The 23,184-nt window shown below is 36.2% G+C and overlaps 1 long non-coding RNA gene across 1 annotated transcript; it reads right to left on the bottom strand.

The window, feature by feature from the left end:
• Positions 1-1,262: 1,262 nt before the first annotated feature.
• LOC138105800 (uncharacterized) lies at positions 1,263-21,825 on the bottom strand. Its single transcript, XR_011148698.1, has 3 exons — positions 21,504-21,825; positions 4,217-4,339; positions 1,263-2,525 (listed from the first exon to the last, which is right to left on the bottom strand). It is a non-coding gene; the product is annotated as an uncharacterized lncRNA (long non-coding RNA).
• Positions 21,826-23,184: the final 1,359 nt, after the last annotated feature.

Consider the following 23,184-nt stretch of genomic DNA (forward strand, 5'->3'; position numbering starts at 1 on the left):
CTGAGTTATTTCACTGGTGCTCTGGACTACTGTACCGGTTTGGCCAAATTTAGAAATATATACTCTGAGAGAAGGCACAACCACCCCTCCCCCACCAGGTTCGGGAAAAAAATAAATTTTCCTCGAAGGAAAGTGAAGAAGATAAAACGATTTATTTAACAAACACACGGGAAAGGAAAATGAGGTGAAATGGTAAAATCTTTTGCTGTGGAGGAAAAAACCTGGGAAAGCGTCAGAGTCCTCCCTTTGGTCTCCTCGGAGCTGGGGCTTGGCCCAGGGCCAGGCCCTCTGTGCCCGATGAAAAGTCCTCCCGATGTGCTCTGAGGTTGAAAGCAGTCCAGTAGCAAAGGGAGAAAATCCGGAATTCTAGAGAAGGAAAAAGCAAGGTCCAACTCTCAGTCTCTCTCAGGAGAACCAGAAACTGAAACAACTGGCCAAAAGCTGACTGGAAAACAGCAAGCCGGGTGCTTCCTCGCTCCCCTGCCGTGGCTGGGAAGAAAAAAAAACCTCCTATCTTTATGTGACCTTGAACAAGCTGCAAACTGCTTTGAGAAAGTTTTGCTCAGTTTTTTTCTTCTCCCTCTCAGGCTCAGTTTAGAGGCATAGAAAGGCACAAAAATTAATTTCTGGGCATAGGCAGCGATATGGGATACACATCATAACGTCACCCCAAGACAACTACACATCCAGGTTAGGAGATTTTGCCAGACTTACTCAGTGGTACATCACTGGCTTTGCCTAATTAGTTGAATCACCTGGATGCGTTACCTCAAAGATTAAAGTGCCTCAATGTCTTTGTAAAATACAAAGCAAAGAAGAATACCTTTTATTTTAAGTAAAGTTTATAAAGTCACAAAACGCTTCTTTAGTCTCCCAGCTGGAACTTTCTCCTTGAGGTGAAATGTGGGAAGCAACTGAGTATAGATAAGCTCCAAATATTAAGGACAGTTTGGTTCCACTATTGAGAAGGGGGAATAGAGGGTTCTGGAGCCACTGAAATAGTCCTGTTTATGCTTCTTCTTTGAAAGTTAAGGCATGTCAAGGGAATATAGCTGGTGACTTTGCTATGTGTATTCTTTAGGCAAACGAGTACCTTGCAAAAAGATGAGAAATTCAGGAAGTTTTTTTTTAGTTAGGATGTACTGTTGCTTAACTTGATTTGCCTGCTGTGTGATCATGGAGTTCTTAGAACTGTTTAGTACTTTTGCAGCAGTAGAGGACAAACAGAAATAAGTTCAAAATCTCAGGTTTTTGGCTAACATTTTAATGACAAACTTTACACTGGGAAATCATCAATTTCCCAATAGACAACACAGATCTTAATGGTGAAGGGAATCATATAAAAATATATGTTCTTATAAGAGAACAGAAAGAAACACATGAAAAAAATATAAATTGAAGTTATTAAGGAATCATGATTCCAGATTGCCACTGAATAATTTTCCTTTGAATGAGACAAATCTCCTTTTAACCTTACATTATTTTTAGGTCAGCTAATGTGAAAGCACTGGAATGATACCACGGAAAATAGGATAAGAACACTACATTTGTACACCTAACTATAAGTTAATTATTCTGTTGCTGCTAGTCCAAAAGGTAAAAATAATTTTGTAGGACATTTTCTGATTGTTAATGGGTAGACAAATGCTACAAACATGATTTCTTCCTTCTGTTAGCATTAAACAGACAGGAAAATGTCCAGGAAGTGCACTTTGATGTTTGCATAAAAGAATTCGCCAAGGCAGTGCTTAATAGGAAATGAATCTTTATGCTTTTTAATATGTTAGTCTTAAACAAGTATAATTGAAATCTTCTGTCTGAAATACAAACAGCCCTTGTTTTACTTCAGTAAGCAGACATGATTACTGCTGCTCTGTCAAAGCCCTGTTGCTTAACTGTCTCGGGCTTTCAAATCAAATTATACATCCTCTCCCTCCACTGCATTGAAAGATGATAAAATAAACAAGGCAGCCACAAAACACTCTCATTTTTTCCCCATTGGTCTACTAGAATCCAAAAGAGGATGAAGTTAAAAAAGAGAGTGGATAAATCCCCTCTTGACTCTCTGTATTAGATAAAACAGGCTAACAGAGAGAGGAGCGATCACTTTACAGCAGAGATGAACTTCTCACAGGAAGTTTGATAAATTGACATCATTCCAGGCAATTTGAGGTAATTCATGTCTGAACAGTGTAATTACTAGATATGTTTCCAGCATTTGGAAACACTCTGTATCAATCACCAAACAGTTTAAGCAACAATTTCTTCTAATGGGAAAAAAAATGAAAAGGAAGAGAGGAAAAATAGAAAAAGACAGGTGAAAAAATGCTAAACAGTAATTTAGGTATTTTTAAAGGTAAGCAAAATATTAGAGCTGGAGGAAACATATGCCACCTCAGTTTGAGGCAATGAAGAGAAGACCTGATGCAAGTGAGATGGTTTCAAAGGGGAGGCAGTCTATCTGATGCCGGGTACATGGCTGTGCTCTATCATAATGTGCTCCCATTTTCAAGGCAGGTGTGACACTACAAAAAGAGCAGAAAAACACAGAAACAGTAGGTGAAATAAATCCATTGTGTATATACACCACAAACTGAGTGTGAGAAGGTCATTTTTGACTCCTACTCCAAAGAGAGAGATAAGGCTGTTTGTTGGGTGAAACTGTAATATATGGAAACATCTGAGCTGTTGGGCTCTTTTTCCCATTGCCCGTACAGGAAATGTTTGACCCACAGACAAGCTAGATTAATTCCCAGTAGCATGTTTTCATAGAACTCTTCTTTACTCAATTTCATATGGGGCACATGAGTTTAATTTTTCAAGCTACATGTAAGGTTGCAATTAGTCATTTTTTCATTTCTAATCACATTTATCAAAGTGGTGAGAACCAGCAATAAAACAGGTACTAATTGACTTTCTTTTATTTGTAATGTCAGATAAGAGGCAAGCAAGAAAAAATGAATGACTGTTCCATATAGGCCATACAGAATATATTTTTATGAAGACAATTCATTGTAATTGCTCTGAATAGTACCCTGGTTAGCCATGAATAGGTTCTGAACAGATGTTCAAAAACATTGTCTGGACTGTGCTACAGCTGTTTTACATTCTTAACAAATGGAACATGTCTAAGGCTCCTGTTCCTTCCTGTTCCATTCACAGCTATGCTCCACTCTGTGCAGCCTGCTGCTGTATTATATGATGTCTGCTATGTGATGCATTGTGTATTATATGATGAGGTTGGAGTTTGGCTTGACCATATCTAATTTACCAAAAAAATCACTTTGCAAAATGAATCACTTTTGAAGATAAACGTACATCGTCACATGAGAGTCACTCTTGGCTACATTGACGGGTGTTTTTCACTAATATTACTCCTAAAAGAAAGTTATTTAGCTTATAAAAAACCAGAAATCCGTGTCTTGACAAGTATGTCTTATGTCTCAATTCAAGAGAGAAGTGTAGCTCAATTGTGGGTTAAATGTTAAATTCCAAGGTTCATACAGAAACAGGCGTGGATCATAGTCTTCTGGACAGGATATTGTAAAACTGAGATCTGGTGCCTGAGTTAGAATTTTTTTCAAACTTATATCTAGTAACTGTGAAAAATTTAGGTCCCCAACAATAAAGTGACAGGTACTATTGATTTTGGGGCAGGTATCATTAGTCTTACACAAAATAATATATAAGCATCTACAACCAACCAGATTAAGTGGAGGGGATGCCCTTTCTTACTGTTGCTTTTTGTAATGAATCTTACTGACTCACGAGGAATCTCATAGTGATCACTTTGAGTTCTTCAGTCCTTTCTATGGCAAAGAAATGAGACTTTCTATTTTATAAAGTGTATCTTCTAGTGCAAACTTATCTAAAGCAAACTTTACTCAGTAAACTGATTGTCTAAGTATTCTTATACACTAAAAAAAGGAATTAAAATAAGACTCATCCTTTACTACAATCTTGAACTTATTATTCAAATGGATTTTATTTGCACTGGTTACATGAAGACAGAAATGAAAAAGCCCAAATTTGTGGATAAGGTTAAAAGAAGGTGACAGGGGCTGAAGATACAGGCAGCAGAATTTTGGCTATATGATGGGAGAGATATTTCATTTAAACATCTAACCAGAAATAAAAGAAAAGAAACTAGAAGAAAAAGGCAAAAGTAGACAGAAAATTCCAGGAAGGAAAAAGTGTCCATGCTTCAAATACTCACTGAGCTGCATGTTTCCACAGGGCTGTTCTCCAGATTCCCACTCCCCAGTCTGTATGTGCATCCAGGGTTATAAATTTCACACTTCATAAATTTAATATTTAATTCACCTCAACAGTATATTTTCTGAAAAGGATGAACAAATTTCTGGTTATTCTATAACATAATTTGCATGTGATTAAACTATGTATTCTCTAGAAATCCTTGAAGTATTTTCTTTTGTATGAATATATTATTTCCCAAGATACTTAGATATATGTGAAGGAGAAGGATTTCAAGAGAAAGAAATTAAGGGAGAAAAACAGTTGTGAGTAAGAAAAAAGGATAAAACCCCTACGGTATTAAAATTCATAGAATCACATTTTTATGTATTTAAATACACATGATATACATGTATATTTTTATATGTGTGTGTACAGGTGTATGCACACATGCACACATTTAGAAACATACATATTTTTATATGTACCCATAAACATATAAATACATATATATAATATTTGTAAACATAACCATATATACTTATATTTTGTTTGTGTTATGTGTCTTGATGCATACACGCACATACATTACTGAAATACTTTTGCCAAAATAGATAAAAACATACCAAAACTTGACAGAAATAAAAATTTCAGGTAATGGTAAAAGAATAATTAAACACATGAGGTCACCCTAGCAGAGTGAAGGACTGAAAAAATTGCAGAAGGAACACAAGTGGAAGGTGACAAAAAAGAGACTATACCATAATAAATTTGCTAAAAGTTCAACAATTATCAATAATCAAAGTTATCAATTATCAGTTATCAAGGAACTACAAATAAAACCAGAGTCAGACCTACAACTAATGAAAGAAATCTCTTTGAAGTCACAAATAAACAATAGCAATTTTTGTCATGGATGTCACACTTTGATTGAATAACTGGCAAAATAAATTAAGAAAAGATGAGAATTTATAAGATCAGAATAACGCCAGTTAGGCGTCTTGGAGTGACTTTATGATGTGTATCCCATGTCGCTGCCCTTTGCCCAGAAATTAATTTCTGTGTCTTTCTATGCCTCTAAACTGAGCCTGAGAGGGGGAAGGAAAAACTGAGCAAAACTTTTTCAGAGCAGTTTGCAGCTTGTTCAAGGTCACACAGAGAGAGCAGGTTTTTTTCCCCAGCTGCGGCAGGGGAGCGAGGAAGCACCCAGCTTGCTGCTTCCCAGTCAGCTTTTGGCCAGTTGTTCATCTTCTTTTTCTCTGGAGAGAGACTGAGAGTTGAACTTTGTTTTTTTCCCCTCCCCTGGAATTTTGTATTTTCTCCCTTTTCTGCTAGACTGCTTCAATATCAGAGCACATCAGGAGGACTTTCCACCAAGCGCAGAGGGCCTGGCCCTGGGCCAAACCCCAGCTCCAAGGAGACGAAAGGGTGGACTCTAATGCTTTCCCAGGTTTTTCTCCACAGCGAGAGATTTTATTATTTCGCATTATTATCCTTTCCCGTGTGTTTGTTACATAAATAGTTTTTATCTCTTGCACTTTCCTTGGAGGAAAATTTATTTTTCCCAAACCTGGTGGGCAAGGTGTGGTTGTGCCTTCCCTCAGAGGGTATATTTCTAAATTTGGCCAAACTGGAACAGGCATATAAACCATAAGGGCAAGAATCCTGTATAGATATCTAAACCCATAGCATAGGATTTGCTATGGGCAAAGTTTTCTATAATAACTCTTTTATAGAAGGTTATTACATTTGGTGATTCTGATTTTCAAAAGTACATTGAAAGCTGTAATTTTTTTTTTTTTTTTTTTTTTTTTTTTTCAGAAAAGAACCCTACATTCACTTACATGGAGTTCATTTCAATGGTAATGACACAAACATGTTAATATAGTGAATAATAAAATTAACAAGTTTGACTATAAGAGTGCTTGGGTTGGAAGGGACCTAGAAGATCAACTAGTTCTGATGCCCCACCATAGGAAGGGACATCTTCCACTAAATGAAATTGCTCAAAGTCCCATCCAGCCCGGGCTCTAAGACTTCCAAGGATGCAGCATCCACAGCTTCTCTGGCCAACCTGTTCCAGTGCTTCACCACCCTCACAGGTGTTGAGGTCCGTCATATCTAAGCTGAACCAACTCGCTTTCAGTTTAAAGCCATTCCCTCTTTTCCTGTCACTACATGGCCTTGTAAAAAATCACTCTCCAGCTCTCTTATAGGCCCCTGTTTGGTACTGGAAGGAGGTTTCTCTTCTCCAGGCTGAACAACCTCAGCTCTTTTAGCCTCTTTCAGAGGAGAGGTGCTCAGATTATTTTGCCAGCCCTCCTCTAGACTAACTCCAAAAGTCCCATCTTCTTCTTAAGCTGAGGGCCCCAGAGCTGGATGCAGCACTCCAGGTTTCAGAAGAGTGGAATAGAAGGGGAGAAAATCACCTCCCTTGACCTGCTGGCTGTGTGTCTTTTGATGCAGCCTACAATATGTTTGGCCTTCTGAGATGCAAGTGCACCTTGCTGTCTGGTCATCTCAAGCTTCTTGTCCACAAAGACCTCCAAGTCTTTCTACTCAGGGCTGTTCTAAATCCATTTTCCATCACTTGTGCTTGGGATTGCCAGGCCCATGTGCAGAACTTGGCCTTGTTGAACGTAATGAGGCTCACATGGCCCTACCTCTCAAGTTTGTTGAGGTTTATAATTACTGTAAGCTAGGGATGCAAGCAATTTCCCGCTTTTATCCAAGTTGGAAAACAGGCATATGAATAGAGATCCGTCTAATTTTTTGAAGACTGGATATAATCATCTGGTGAAACAGCCTGAGAATGCAAATCAACTTCAACACCATGTTTTCCTCGCTGCATCATTTACCTAGGGAAGTAATGATTAAAAGCTATCAGGGCAATGGTATTATTACTCCTTTCAATTTCTTCAAAGTCCTGCTCAATCTATGGGACAGCATAGACCTACAAGCAGCACTGGTAGGTTCTGTAATTTGCTTGCAGTTTGTACTGTCCTAATAACTGAATCTGCATCCTCTGTGACCGAGGAGTGAAAGATTCACATACACAATCCATCAAGCTGCAGACACCCTCAAGATTTATCTGAACATGGTTTCCTGTTATTACACTGTGATCAAAAGATGAGCATATTGAAGCCCAATTAAAGAACACAGCAATTAACTGGAAGCCTATAGAAATAAAACTTCAAAAATAAATCATCTGAAGTTGAAAAGACCACGGAGTGTAGCAGCTGTTACGATCTATATTATTATTACACCCTTTAGCACTGAGAGTTTATCAAGATGGCAATGAGATACATAAGATGTACTACTTATCTTTCATAAACATTTTAAGGGTCCAAGCACTTAAGAATGGGACATTCTCACATCCATCAACATGCACGGTATTTTAAGAAAATATCCCATTTCCTATAATTCTTTCAAGTTACTTAAAATACTATATCCTGATTACTGAAAAATGTAATTTATTTATGCTGCATTTTATTTTTTTCTCTTAAATATTTACAGATTCCCTCTATTTGAAGGTATACTGTTTCCATAAACCATAAAAAAAAATTGAGAACATGGATAGGGTTTGCTAAGTCCCTGGTAGTATGTGCCTGTGCACACTTGTGTGTGTGTTTGTGTGTGTGTGTGTGTGTAAGTGGTTGGGAGCCAGATTAAGCTGGAACATTTGCACCAATTCACTAGTTCTGCAGATGCTAAGCTTATAGCCATTGAAAATTACCCAGGAAGAAAAATGAACCCTTCCCTCCCTGCATCATACAGCACTGAAATTTCATTCTTTTTCCTCACCCCCACCTTCCTAGAATAAATATTCATTTTAGCCCTACAGCTGTATAAAACCCACTAAGAAAGTGACAGACACATCTATTGCCCTCCCCTATTACTCTTAAATATTTTGTTTTTATTTAGAAGAAAAAAAAAAAGTAAAGGAAGGAAAAGATAATAGTTACAAATATCTTAAATATTCCTACACTAAGTACATTATTATGTTTTAGGGCCCTCCTTTCTGCTTTTGCTTTGCTAACATACACCGTAATAGGCTATCCCAAATATTCAGATACTAGCAGAATCACAGTATACATTTGCTTTTTATCTCATGCTCCTTTCTGTTGAGGAAGAACTGAAGCATCAGTAATGTAGACCAAACCTTAAAAAAAAAATTCTTAAACATAGTCTATTAGTGTCAAACATTTTAAAACCTTTCCATGAACATTTGCCATTCATAAAAAATATATAAATAGAAGTGGATTCACACCAAATCCTGAAGAATTATCTCTTATTTACACAAATGTCTGTCTTTGTATGCTAAATGAATTAATTTGGTAATTTTTCTAATTAAATACTCTCCCCAGAATGTTGACAAAAAACCCCCAGAAAATGGCATTTAACAAAACAAAAATCTTCTAATGCAGATATTAGCAGTTACACATTTATATTTAAACTCAGCCCAAGCAATTCTGTTCTTCAGAAGGAATCACTTTATGATAATTAATTTGATTTTCTATGGATGCAAAGGGAAAATTTCTTCTTGTAACAGCTCTAAACCCAGCAGGTCTATAGAACACCAGTGGACCATGGTTTTTAGTTTGATTAAAGTTTTAAACCCATACTGTGTGGGGTTCACTAACGATAAGACTTGTAAAATGTCTATGCATGTAAAATGAAAGCAATGTCATTTGTCTGGAGGCAAATCAGCTTTTAAATGTAAAATGACAAAAAAGCAGTTTTAGTCTGTTAAAAGTTCATACTTACTTTTTTTAATGTACATATATATCCTTAAATCAATTGCTAAAATGTTCAAAAAGATATAATTATGTTGTTCAGTGTTAAGCAATTATTGCTGGTTTCAAGGCCTTGCTACTATAACATGCCTAAGGCAAACAGTCTGTGCATTCATGAATATTGGAAAGAGTAAGTCATAAATCTATAATCTGAACATAAACATTTTTCAAGCTGCCTGGAGTCTGGGTTTTTTTATTTGTAGTAACATACATTTCATTTGAAGACTGCTGGTTTTATTTGCCTGCCCCCAATTTCATAGTTTGTACAGTATTTTTACCTGTAATCATGCATCCACCCAATAATTTCTAAATTAATAAAGGCTGCCAAGGAATGAAAAAAGACAAGGACACTGTGTGGTCAATCTTTTTCACCTTCAATGATGCAACTGCAGTGGAGATTTTGTCTTGTCTTTCAAAAGTGCACACAGTACAAACCATATTTTTGTCTGCTTTGAGCAAGAAATTACTAGAAGAACGAAAGTTTCTATACTATTAGAGCAATTTAAGTTTGTCAAACAGAGGTAATATCACACAAATTTATCTATGCAAATGCCATCCCTGCCACAAATTACAAATCCTAGAGCCTGAGTTTAAAGATGGTTTGCATTATGCTCTTCCAGAGGAACACAGAGTTGACCTTTCCTCAAGTAAATTAGTTCTTACAGATACTCCCTCCTTAGCCCCAGTGTTCAGGACCATCCATCTTTCTTACGGCTTCATGTTGAAACCAAGTATTTTCTCTTCTGTCCTTCCTTAAGTATTAACAGTTAATGGAAAAGGAAGAAGGAAAGGAAGGAGGGAACGAACAAACCAGACAGCACCAACCACTTAACTTTTCCTTTATCAGGGAACACTATTTTCCCCAGAGAAAATGAAGCCCAGTAAAAGGAAGCTAACAGCAATGGGGGAATCCACAGTGCTTCCAGCTGGGAGCCACTGTCAATGCAGCATGCAATGCAATATGTGCCACAGTTTGGTAAATAATACTGTCAGACAGAGCAATGGCAATCTTTTTCTTATGCTTCTCTCTGGATGGTGACACCATGAACAGAGAGGTGCTCCTGAAGTTTTCTTCTGCTCCAAAAGCACTCAGTTCATGGGAAACTTAAAGAAGACCATCTATTCCTTTGATTTCTGCAGTTATCTATTGTCCTGACAGTCTTCCTTATGCTTTTTTTAAGACAACCCACTCATTTTCTCAGCTTGCTGGAATCCATATACATACTGTCCAACACACAAATAAACCACTGGAGAGGAAAATTAAATATTTCCTCATTCTTCCTGAAACACAAGCAAAAGAGGGAGAAAACTAACCATGAACTTCTTTGAGACCACATCTGCTAATATTTAAATACATATTCTCTTGTGCACAATTATTTTCAGAGGCAGGGCTTGAATGTCTCATCCATCATAATTACCAGATTTGCTCATCAGTAACTGTTTTACAATTCCTGTTACAGAATTTAAGAGTTTTCACTTGTATATCTGTAGGAAAACTTGAAGCAGAAGAAGCTGAATCTAACCTATAGTAAATGATTTTTGATTCTTTCTTTGCTCTTCTAATCCTCTCCAAGTAGTCACTGAGGGTCAAGAATCAAGTATAAGGAAAAGCAGAAGCATATTTGATGAGAAGTTTAAGTTAAACTGAGAAATAACACAACACATTTGCGAGGCAGCCCAGAATGCCATAGTTTTAATATCAGCATGGAATATGCATCCAGAGGAGGTGGGGCATTATGAGAAATTAAATTCATAGGTGTAACATTAAAGATCTGGTTTAGCAAAGTTCAAAGAGAAGGCTAGGTGATTTCAATAGGATTTCAAAAATAAGGCCTAGGAAGTAGATGAAATGACTGCATCTATTTTTCAGATAAGTACAGTTAATTGGTGGATGTTTTCAAAGGATTTGCTATTGCTGCATCTTTCAGACATAGAAGTGACAGAAGAGGGAAAAGGTAAAGTTTTAAGAACATGCTAGGATAAAGGTAACCAGGGTGGCATGACTTGAAAGGAGTATAATGTTTACAAACTTGCGAAAAATATAAAGTGATATAAAAGATAATGTAATCAGATTGGAATGTAAAGAAAATACAAATCAAATGAGGTAATAATCTGCTTCCAAAAAGGAGCCAAATGCCTATTAGGGACACATAAATAAAACCTCCTGCTGAAGAGTTGCATTCGGCAGATATAGGAGTTTGAATACCTGAGAATGCAACTAAAAGCCTGCAACATCTGTCACTATAATTATTGCTTATTACCTGTATTACAGTAGTGCCTGAGGCCCCAATTAAAGTTCATTCCCTATTATGCCAAATACCTACAAATACATGATAAAAATCAGAATCCAGACTATTGAAGGAAGTAGATTAATGGAGGAAAAACTGAGATCTCTCTTGAATGCTTAAGGATTAAAGAAGCAGAGGTTAACTGCCTGCTCTGAGTTGTAAAGGAGGATTTAGATACCTAAATTACTGAGGTTCTTAAAAAAAACTTTACCTATGATTGCAAATGAGGGAACAACAAAATTCAGGGGAAAAATTTTTCACTGTGATTTATTTCCTAGCTGTTGAGGTTGCTTTAATACAGTGGTTGGATTTTTCTCTTTCACTTCAGAAAGCAAGATTGCTAATATTTCCCTACTGATTGTGAACTGTTTCACAGAAGGAAGAAGGGGTCAAGTTTAAAATCGCCCTATATATGGGGGATAGAAATAAGGATATTACCCTTGTGTTTGACAAGAATTCTAGGTGCACAAGATTGCAATAAGACTTTTAGGGACCCTTTAAAAATTTGAGGAAAACTGTAATTTAATGACAAGTAAGTATAACTATAAAAGAGGCCTTTGTGAAGGCCAACTAGGATAAATTTGAGCAGTCAATAGAATAAAATTAGTCTTTAATTACTGCCTATCACAACAGATTATTATGCAGAGTAACAGGTAATGTAGAAGAGACCCGTCAAGTCAGGTAGCAACTAGAAATTATCTAGAATTTATCCAAAAATTTATCCACTGCTAGTACTTGAAGACAGTTTTTGAAATAAACATTTTTTAAAGAAACATCCCATCAGTTCCTAAAAGGGGAGATTTTTTAGAAGTAGAAAATTGGAAAAGTTCATTTAGGAGAAAAAGAATGTTTATATTTTCTAAAGCAATAATTTTCACTTTTGGAAGTGTCTAAGTGTTTTTAAAATGCCAAGGCTCTTTGTTAAGCAAAAGCACATTGATAATTAGATGCCTAAAATATCTTTTAAATGACAACTGAGTTCCCAACACATGGACTGCTGAAGATCACTGGGCACTAACTGAGATTTTTGATGTACTATGTCTCCTAATTTGACATGGGGCAGTTACAATTTAAATATAGCTCCCCCTGCACTTCTAAGAATCAAAGGCAGATATCTCAGATCCACTAAAGGAAAAATATGCATTGATTATGGGTAGGTTTTTTTTCCTTCCAGTGAAAGGAGTTCATGAACCAGAGCTGAATTCCTCAGTGCAATGTAATATGAACAGAGACATGGGCCGGTGGTAGGATTCACGGAGATCTGCATCCTAAACAGTGAAATGTGTAGGTGAGCCAACAAAAAAGTTCATGGGTAGAGATGATCTGCAATGTTGCCTCCCACTTGTAAGTGTCTGAGTGCAGCCCAAATTATGTACTTACGTGAAAGTGGGATTCACAACCTGGAATCCCACCTGCACTTAAACTCCTTTGATTATGGTAAATTGGTTCACTCTTTTAGCTTAAAACCTGCTTGTCAAAGGAGAAGGAGGAGAAATGAATGTTAAAATAGACTAGAGATTACAGCAGTTTCTAAGGAAACCAAAGTCAATGCCCTCCTCATGCAAAATGAGCTGAAATTCATACCTCTCACCTCCCACAGGAGTGCCCCCTCCACTGCTCACCTAGGGCTAGGCCTAGGGCTAAGACACACATCAAATACAGCATATACAAAGCAGGTGCTGAATTGGTAAATGTCCAGGTACATACCCTCTAATCCCATTATAAATCCTTTGAGGCTATAATCCTATAGTTCTGAGGTAATAATTTGATAAAAAGCTGTATCTGCTACTGTTGTAGCACTCATTTTCAAATTAAAGAAAAGATTAAGGAAAGGCTAACACCACACAGAAATTGATCAAACAGAAGGGAAAAAGTGGGAATGCTGCTCACCCCCAACAAAATCACTTCAGTAGCATGGGAGTAGTAAGTGTAAAACCATTCTTTGAAGATCATGCAGATTTAAAAATGAAAAAAAAAAGAAAAAGTAAGAAAAGTTAAAGAAAACAGAACCATGACAAATAAGAACAATTTTTTTTGTCTGAAAAAAAATATGCACAAGTACAGGTATTTGTGACCCTCTTTTAGAATAAGAATGTGCTGATTGAGTTATTTACTGATTAATCAATAACTGAGAAACTGAATCTGGAACAATGCTGGAAAACTCTACGTTATGTTGCAGGCATACTACACATTCTTTTGCCAAAACCTGAATATTTAATATGGAAAACCAGTTTTAAAAATAGTTGAAATGAACAGGACTACTTTTAAAGCAACACTTCTGTTATAGCTGCACATACCCTGGGTAGGTTTGGTCAAAATATTAAATTGTAGTGCAGACGCAGAAGAAATACACATGTCCAAGTTAAACGAGGCAAAACAAGAACAGATGTTCCAAGATGCTGGGCATACAAAGAAATATGAAGCTGAGAGGGTGACCATGAGGGCGTGGAAAGTACCAAAAGCTAGAATAGAAATAAAATAAAGCAAGGTATGAGACCAATACAGAATACGGGGTAAAACTGTGGAAACAGAATCCTAAAAGTTAAATCTGATGATAACTAGCAAGCCTCTGTTATTGAAGGTGGGTGTCACATCCCTACAAGTATCATTAACTATGCATTAATAATTGCTGTTCCCAAAAAGCAGGCAAATGTTAAAACACTAACACCTAAAACACGTATAGCAAAAATGAAAGGTTTCAGCTTGAATGAAACTTAAATAGATGATTTGCAGGATCTTGATGGAAGGGATGATGACTGGGTCTGAGGAAGGCACTGTCTCCATTCATTGGCCCAGAATTAAAGTTGATCACCTGTACATGCTGCAGCAAGTGCTGGTTTTGTTTCCCAAGCATGGAGTGTTTGTGTGTTTAACATGGAACCCAGTAGCTGAAACAGAATTTGCTGCAAGACAGCATTGCTTAAATATAAGCAGTGTCACTACTTCTGTAGCAGTCATGAAGTTTAGACTAGAACCTACTGAAATTCACTGGACTTCTCCTGGCTTTTTATGTCTTTTATCCGATTTACTGCAGCATGTCAGCCCCAGGCCTATTCTGTTATTGCCTCAGAAATTTTCTTACATTCCTTGGAAAGCAACCTACTTCCTTAAAAATCCAGCTTATCAGGATATGTCTCTTTAATGACGAGGCTCTTACATACAAAACTACCAGGGATTGTAAATAGCACCTGCCAGTCACTGAGCGATAAGATGCTGCATATAAATCAAAGTAAAGTTCAATAGAAATATGTTCTAAGAGTCAGGAAATGCATTTTTAAGCAAGAGAGAAGCATCATTTTCTATTCTCCTAGTATTTGGCACCAGATCTGCATTTTCTTAGAATGTGTTGAATTATGACAAACTGCCTTATGGAAACAGCCACACAGAAAAGACCTTCAGTAATTATAACATGCAAAATGTGCCTAGAAACTTCTGATTAATAATCACACTTTGTTTTCAAAGCTAATTTGCCAGCATTGTTGCAGCACTTACTGTACATTGTTGAATGCTGGTTGCTGGGTTAGTTTATATCACGGTAACCTGACATCTGAAACACCCTGACAGTGCCTGCACTGATACCCATTAACTACTTTGCATGTGCAGTGTTCTGTAATAACCAAGAATTCAAGGTCATTACTATTACAGCTACAGAAAGCACAGAGAATAAATAAAAAAAAGATGTTTGAAAAACAAAGAAGGCTTCCATGAATAATGCAGTGAAATATAAGCAAAGGTTCACTCTAGTAGTATGTGAAGGTAGGTAATATTGTTAAATATTGTATTTCGCTTAATAAATTAGCAAATCTCCCCCTTATTATCCACTGTGGGTGTCTGAGTTTTGAGAATGCTTGGCATCTCTAACGTTAAGGAAGCCTAGAGGTGGTAGCTGATACTTCTAATAAAGAAGCATGTAGGTGTACAAGATCTGCATGAATGTATTTGCTCACACAGATGTAGCAGAAGATAAGTGATCTCCACCTCCACTCTCTGCCTGCTAGATATCAGGCATAACCAAGCTGTACCAAGCATTATTGGTTATCCTGGCTGTTTGAATTGTTGTTTCAAAGTGGACCACAGCCCTCTTTGCCCTCCTTGCAGAGCAGGCATTCCCCTGGCGACGCTGAGGTCCTTCCTCACCCGACCCAAAATGAACAGTTATTTTCTGGTTTGCTTAGAAATAATTAGTAACCCAAATGTAATACAGAGTTGTTTACAGCAAGAAACTGCAAGAAGCTACTCATTAAATATGAATGTTCATTGTAACCAGGCAGAGCTCTCTAGATCTTTATCCCATTGTCTCCATCCTCACTTACTTTATATGATCTAAATTTATTAAATAACAGCAATAGATAAGAAATCATTAAAGCAGCAGAAAGACCTTATATTTGAATATGTATATTTATAAGCTTCTTGAAGAAATATTAATGGTATAATACTTGCAAGGTGGATTGTATTATGTTTCAGGGCATTTTGGAGTTATTCCTCATGTTCATTTCGTGTTCATTTCATATTCCTCATGTTCGATTTCATTTACAATTAATGTAATTTCTGTGAACTATTTAGATAAGAAAATAATTGTTTTGCCCTTTTTAGATTTTATTATGAAACATTGCTGAAGAACAATAATAGATGGGTCTACTAAAAGATCAAAATAAAGCAGCAAATCAGACGTTGAATTTGCAAGTTTAAAGTTCTCATTTCTCCAGAATGCTAGTGTTGATGATGAAGCTTCTAAGGACACAGTAATGAACACACATTAGGAAACTCCATCTGTTTCAAAATGTTATGTTACTGTGCAGTACAGAGACCAAGAAGTAATTAAAGAACTACCAGAAAAAAAAAAAAAAGGCAGAGTTTGTAAAGACAAAAAAGAAAAATCAAAAATTGTAAAATCCTTGGAAAAAAATAAGACATTAAACAGAAGTCTTTAGTTTCCAAGAAGAAACACAAAAAATAGTTAAAAAGTTACATTGAAAGCTGGCTAAGATATTATCATCCAAACTTTCTTTAGTGAATTATGAATCATTCTTAGCAAAATCTTTTTCAAGAAGATTTAATTAAAAAAAAAAAAAAACAAAACCCTTTCAAGAAAAGTTTTCAAGTTTACTGTAGAGAATTTCCACAAAAGGTTCAACAATCCAAACTCTTGGATTTCCAGTTGTACTTCTCAACTAGAATATTTGAGACCTAATGTGCATGGAACCCAAAAAGTATTTACATCTCTCCCTACCACTCACAGGTAAATGTTTTGAAACCACAAGAGTTATTTTGGACAGAGCTATTTTTCTGACAAAATATTTCTAAGGATTTCTCCAAGTAAGGAGGACAAGAAAAAAAAAAAAATCTTAAAGAGCTTTTATTGATGTGCAAAGCAGCTTTTATCCAATACTAATTGCAACAATAGACATTTTCATTTGGCATCTTGAATTTTTTTCTTTCCCCAGATAGTTAAGAGTTGTATCTGTTCTGTCAAACAAAAATATACTAAATTATTTTTTCTATCTCATTTCCCTCAGACAGAATTTAAACATAACCTCCTCCTATTATGGTCCCCAGTTTCTACTTGATGCAGCCTTTTCTGGATAAAATATTTTTAACAAAAAAATGTCTGGAGTGCTGCCTATGAAATGGTAATACTACCTCCCTCGAGACTATTCCAACTTTTTACCCTGTGAAATTATTTTACTTACATTGCACATAATTATTGGTCCTATAGAGGAGAGCTTTGCTTTGCAAAAAGAAATATCCATATGTACTGTGTTTTCTCAGGCAGTTGAAAAGTCAGAATTCTGAAGTACACACCTGTCCTTGTACACTGCTTCTGTAGCACACACATGCCCTGTCTCCACCTTTTTTCCCTTCCTGAGTGTTGGATAGATAAGGGGTCCTGTAAAAACAACGGCTTAGCCTGCTGCTGAAAGCTGTTTCAGTGGTACCTTACAGATTTATGTCCTGAAAGATCTGCATAGCAGCTTCCCACCCTGCTTTGAGAGGACAAAGCATAGTAAGATTTCTGCTTTCCTGACCTTCTCTGTCCATTCCTTCTGGGCAAACAATTCATCTTCTTCAGTGCAGTCTGCAAGCAGAACTCCATTGAGCCAGTAGAGAGGTGTCAGGGATTTCCCTGGCTGTCTACCCCTTTGCTCTTTTCTCTGTGCTGTCACAGCAAAGAAATGACTGCATGGCAAGCTAAAGATTATATTTTCTGTGAAGAAAGGTACAAATTGTGTAGGAATGAAAAAAAAGACGATAGTGTGTTTATGTGTATATTTGATGAGGGGGAAACCCTGACTGCAACATATAAAAGGCCACTATACACTCTCATTTCTGTGTTGTGAAAATTAAATGTTTTGCTATACCCCAAATTACCCTATAGAATGAATTGTTACAATCTTTGAAACATCTTTTTAAGTTTGTGGGCCTTGCCAGTTTTTAAAAGGATTATAAAACTTTTTCTTTCAACAAAGCTCTATTACCTTGTTTGTGCAGTATGGTATTATAGCTTTTGTTGAAATATGCTGCACATAACAAAGACAGAAGATCTTTAGGGAAAGTATATTAGTTACATCAGATGTAAAAGGTGGTTGCATCTGAGACCAAATCAACTCTCAGTTAAAGAAGAATGGACTGAAAGAGTCATGCCACTACAGTTAGGGCTCAATACTGTTCCCCATATCTCCGTATCACAGTTCATCCCTACTGTACACAGGGTGACAAGTATAGGTGGCAAGGAGTGCAGGACCTGAGGAGGAAGATCATGGCAAAGCTGCAGTCAACAGCATGGATCCAAGGGACAGTGTCACACAGTAACAGACTGGTAGCAGTCAGATGCAATATCCCATCAGTCAGCACCAGACAGGATGAAGCGTCACCACAGCAAGGTCCCAGACAGTACAAGACAGGAAGAAACAGCTGTCAGCACTTGCTAAATTCAGGAACAGTGGATTAATTAAAATGACTAAGGAATGAATCACTATCCATTAAGTCCTCCTGGTGATGTTTAAGATTGGAAAAGCAAAACAACAACAGTGAACACCCACATTAATTCAGTATCTTAACCATTGACATTTTGCAGACAAATCAAAGCAGTTTTCAAGCTGATCCAAAATGTAAGTCATTTTCCCCCCATGTAATTCACATTTATATGGAGATTTAGAAGATCCTATCTGTTATGTTAATGATATGTCCAAATTAGACAAAGCCTAGAAAAATATTTTGTTAAACTGAGCATCAAAAACCTGAAAATACTGGACAGTCAAATGGTTAAACATACAGCTAAGCGTGTCTGGAAACCAAGGATAAATTCAAGCATATATGTTTAAAAAAAAAAACCAACTTAACATGGGTAGAATTGTAAATAAAATATGAGAGACAGACATCAGCAAGTCCCCATTTCATGATCATAACCACTGGGGCAGGTACATATTTTCCTCAGAGGAATTACATTAAGGTGTCTTTGCCAGCACTCCATCACTTCTTTCTGCTCTCCAGAGTGCCACCCACAGAATTGTCCCAGGACAGCAGCTTGGGGAGCCCTCTTCAAGCACAGTCAGTGAAACAATTCTGTGGAACTCACACATACACAGACATACTACCAAAAACATATTGTGGATTTAACATAGTTCATTTCAATGATCTGCTTTGCAGTTCAGTCCCACAAACAGCTACATCTGGAAAAAAACAAGAGGAATGATGAACTGTATGAGGAAAGACTAGCCCTGAATCTGTGTCAGGATAGGGATTTTTTTTTTTAAAGAAAATTTTAACCCAAGTTTACCACCAAAGAAAATATAGTGCATAATGACATTTTGGGAATGCATGCTTTTAATCATATAACAATCAGTTATACTAGGGGAAAAATTCACCCACTCTATCAGCCCAGGAAGTGCAACATTCAAACAGGTATTTGAAATGAGGACTAATGGATTCAAATAACTCCATTCCTTTCCCCATCTTACACTCTATTTAGGAACTCCTGCAGCTAGAAGGGTGTTATTGTTATCTTTTGAAATATTTTCAACACTGAATCTTAAAATGCTCAAACATTTGTTTAACGTTACATGCTGTGAAAAAATGAAAAAGCTCAGTTAATATCTATGTAGATAGAGGCTAATATAGAGGCTAAACTACAATTGAAAGAAAATCTCTTCAGTAAAGCATTTCTAAACACACAATCAATCTGTGGGATGAAGCCTGAATGCCTGGACAGTTAACTTTGATCAAAGGACCAGAGGAATGTGAAATTCTCTGCTGTAAGTTAAGGAAGACTTCCTGATAAAGGAATTGTGTATTCAGCTGGAAGGGCTTCTCTGTAAATCCTTATGCAGCATATGTACCGTGGGTGGTCCTGTGTCACAGAACACTAAAAGCTACAATGTTGTGTCAATTCACCAGCTCAACCTAAAGGGAATGGTACAGATCAGACTGTCTTTCTGGACCATCTATGTCATACTTCTGCCCCCAAGCTGCAGACCCCGATCACCAGTATTAAAAGGGAACAAAATCATACTAATTCCTGTATATTTGAACCATTTTTGCAGAAAATGGGAAATAAAGGCAAAGTGAATGTGTAATCCCATTTAAAGTAACACTGTCAAATAGATCTTCAAACTCATTCATTTACATACCAGACAGATCCATATTACTAGCTCCAGCTGCCTGGCCTAGCCCTGACAATCATGGGATTACAGAAATAGCATGTCTCATCTTATGCCATTAACCAAATATAAACAACCTAACACTGTTAGGGTCCTGGATCTACAGTTGTACCAAGAAGTGTGGCCCAGCTGAAATGGAAAGCATAAACAGAAACACAAGTTTGTAAATGACTAAAACTCAATGATTGTAGGGCTTTATGGATATATTAAATATCCACTGAATCCTGGAAGTGTAAAGAATTACTTGAGTTACACATCTATTTTCTTTAAACATAATGTCATGTAGCAATCCTGGGTTTCTTTGTTTCTTTCTTTTTTCCTTTTCTTTTTCATTTTTTTTTTCCAGCTATATATTACTGTTAGAGTTTAAGCTATTAAAGCAACATAAATTTTCTTTCATAAGCCTTTAACATCTTCACAGGGGAAACTGGAGGTGCAGGTACTTATCCTTTCACTTTCTTGACCAGTGACAGGACTCGGGAGAATGTCATGAAGTTATGTCAGGGGAGGTTTAGGTTCAATATCAGGTAAAGGTTCTTCACCCAGGGGGTGGTCGAGCACTAGGAAGATGCCCAAGGAAATGGTCACAAGCCTGACAAAGTTCAAGAAGCATTTGGACAATGCTCTCAGGCACATGGTGTGACTCTTAGGGTGTCCGATGTGGAGCTGGGAGTTGGACTCGATGATCCTGATGGGTGCCTTCCAACTCAGCTTACTCTGTGATTCTATTCTATAAGTGGACTATCATTATCTTGGAACTTTGACACCATAAAATATTTTTAATTGACCAAACATTTTTATCCTTCATATGTGCTACTACAAGCCTTTTAAGTGATTTACTAAGGCAATCCATCTGGAATTAAGATATTCAATAAATGATTATAATTACATCTCTTTCTTGAAATGTGTTTGTTCTCTTTGTGTAAATATTAGCATGAGATGTCTGCTATATCACCATCCTCACTTACAGCAAAGGTATTTAGGATGTAAGTTAAGTGAAAGAAAACTGTCTACCAGCTATGCTTCAGGAAGAATGTGGAAATTCATGTGTCTCTCTTGTAGGGCAAGTGGATAATTTATAGACAATTCATTGCAAAAATCAAGGAAAAGAGCATAAAATAGAGTGAAAAATAATTTATTAAGTGCCCATTCCTGATAAGAAATTCTGAATAGGACCAGTTTTCCTTTTAATGTTGAACTACTTTTCTAGGTATTTTCTCAAAACATTCACTTTCAATGTTCTTGATCTTTCAATCTAAAGATTCAAAGATAGTATAAACACTTTTTTCCAAAGTAAAATAAGTGAATATATAATAAATGAATACACATATTGCATTACATGATGTGTGCAATTGTAAAGTACATGCTTACTTACATTTAAAAATCAATAGAAATAAGAGTTTTGTCTGTAGATTCAGTTAACATACATCATTAATCAATTTGAAAAGAAAAACATTATAGTCCCATGTTATATTTTTTTCCTTGAAAGACACATAGTACATTTATGGAGTAGTTAGTGTGTAAATACAACAATCTAATTTTGTCTTATTCTCTGTAAAGCTACTTACCTTCTAATTCCAGTGGAAAATGGAAGAAACTTTTTAGCTCTCTCTCTGTCTTTTTTCTGCCTGTACATCTTCAGAACTAGATCTAATGCACTTGTCTGTCATAGTAGAAGATACTAAAAATCTCGCTATAAGATTGCTGTTTCTTAAAGATTCCAAAAGACACAGTGCTCGCATGTATTCCGTGAAATACTGCCCACTTTTAATGACTCACACCTTTCTGCAGCAAGACTAGATGTTTCAAGGAAAGGAAAAAAACATTTTCCATATAAGCTTGCCGTTGTCCCTTAGATTTTGCTTGTACTTTTCTCATCCTTTCTTTTTACTTTTCTCTTTAATTCAGCCTAAGCTGATTTGCCTTCAAAACTGTCTTAACAAATACCAGCTGGAGATACCCAGCTGCAGTTTCTAACTTGACAATCAACATTTCTTCTTAAAATAGAGCCTATGGTATTGTTCCCACATAAAGGGAGGTTAGTAGACTAAACATTTTTGTATTGTTGTAAGAAAACAGTCTTGATGTAATGATGACATTTGACTGTGTATTTTCAATATAAACCAGACCTCAATCCACCAAGTCCTTAAGCATGCATTTAGGCACCTTCCCTTATCCCACTGCTTGCTTGTTAAGTATGTGATTAAGTAGTTATTGAAGGTGCCTTTCAGTTCACTAACTATAGCCAAGGTGGCAGCTGGAAGGGCAAAAATAACTAAGATTCACAAATGAAACCAAGAATTTTCCAATCAATTCATTTCTTCTTCTGACTACTTCACCAAGTAACTTCAGTTTCTTTACAACGTATATTTACACACTAAATGGAAATGCTTTGCCCAGAAAACAGCAGGATTCCATGAAAGTAAGAATGCCATTTTATGTTAACAACATTATCTTTCAAAGTCTTTTTCAGGTTCAGTGCAGCTTCCACTAGACTTCTTCTGAAAGCTCAAAAATTATTCAAAAGATATAATTGATTTTTTTTCTGTTAGGTTAAGAAAGTTTAGCATATCAGAGGAGTCATATGCAGTCATATCATAAAAGATATGACTTAAAAGATAGAACCCTTTTTGATCTATAACTAGATATGTCACTATTAAAATATATTGATACATTGGTTTCTCCAGTCTTTTGGACACAAAGAAGATTCTGAAAACAAAGAAACCAACTACTTTTATCGAGCTAGAAAAATTAGGGGATTTATATCATTTTTGGTTTAAGTTCATAGCAAACTATTTTAAAATAATAATAATAATAATAATGAAAATATTAAGATACAAAACCCAATAGATTTTGGTTGATTAATATTATATTTTTCCACGTGACATAAAATACAGAAACCTTAATGTTTTTTGCTTGTATTTGAAACAAAGACAGGTTTTGAAATCTCAAAATTTTTACTTTATTTAAATTTTATTGAAATACTTTTCACAAGTGCCGAATTCAAATTCTCATGATGCTTCATCACTCTCTTTTCATGTTTTTGGGGCTTTTTGTTTGGTTTTGTGTTTTGGTTGGGTTTTTCTTGTAAATTATTGCAAGTTGATGAAATTTTCTTTTTTTTCAAGGCATCTCATTACCTGAGGACTTTCTGATATTTCAAGAGATAACTTGCTGGGCAACTTCTTTGTAAACATTTTTCAAAGTTCCTGATATAAGTTTTCGCAGCTCCTAAAATATGTTATAAAT

This window comes from Aphelocoma coerulescens, chromosome 2 (assembly GCF_041296385.1).
Source record: "Aphelocoma coerulescens isolate FSJ_1873_10779 chromosome 2, UR_Acoe_1.0, whole genome shotgun sequence".
NCBI classification, from domain to species: Eukaryota; Metazoa; Chordata; class Aves; order Passeriformes; family Corvidae; genus Aphelocoma; species Aphelocoma coerulescens.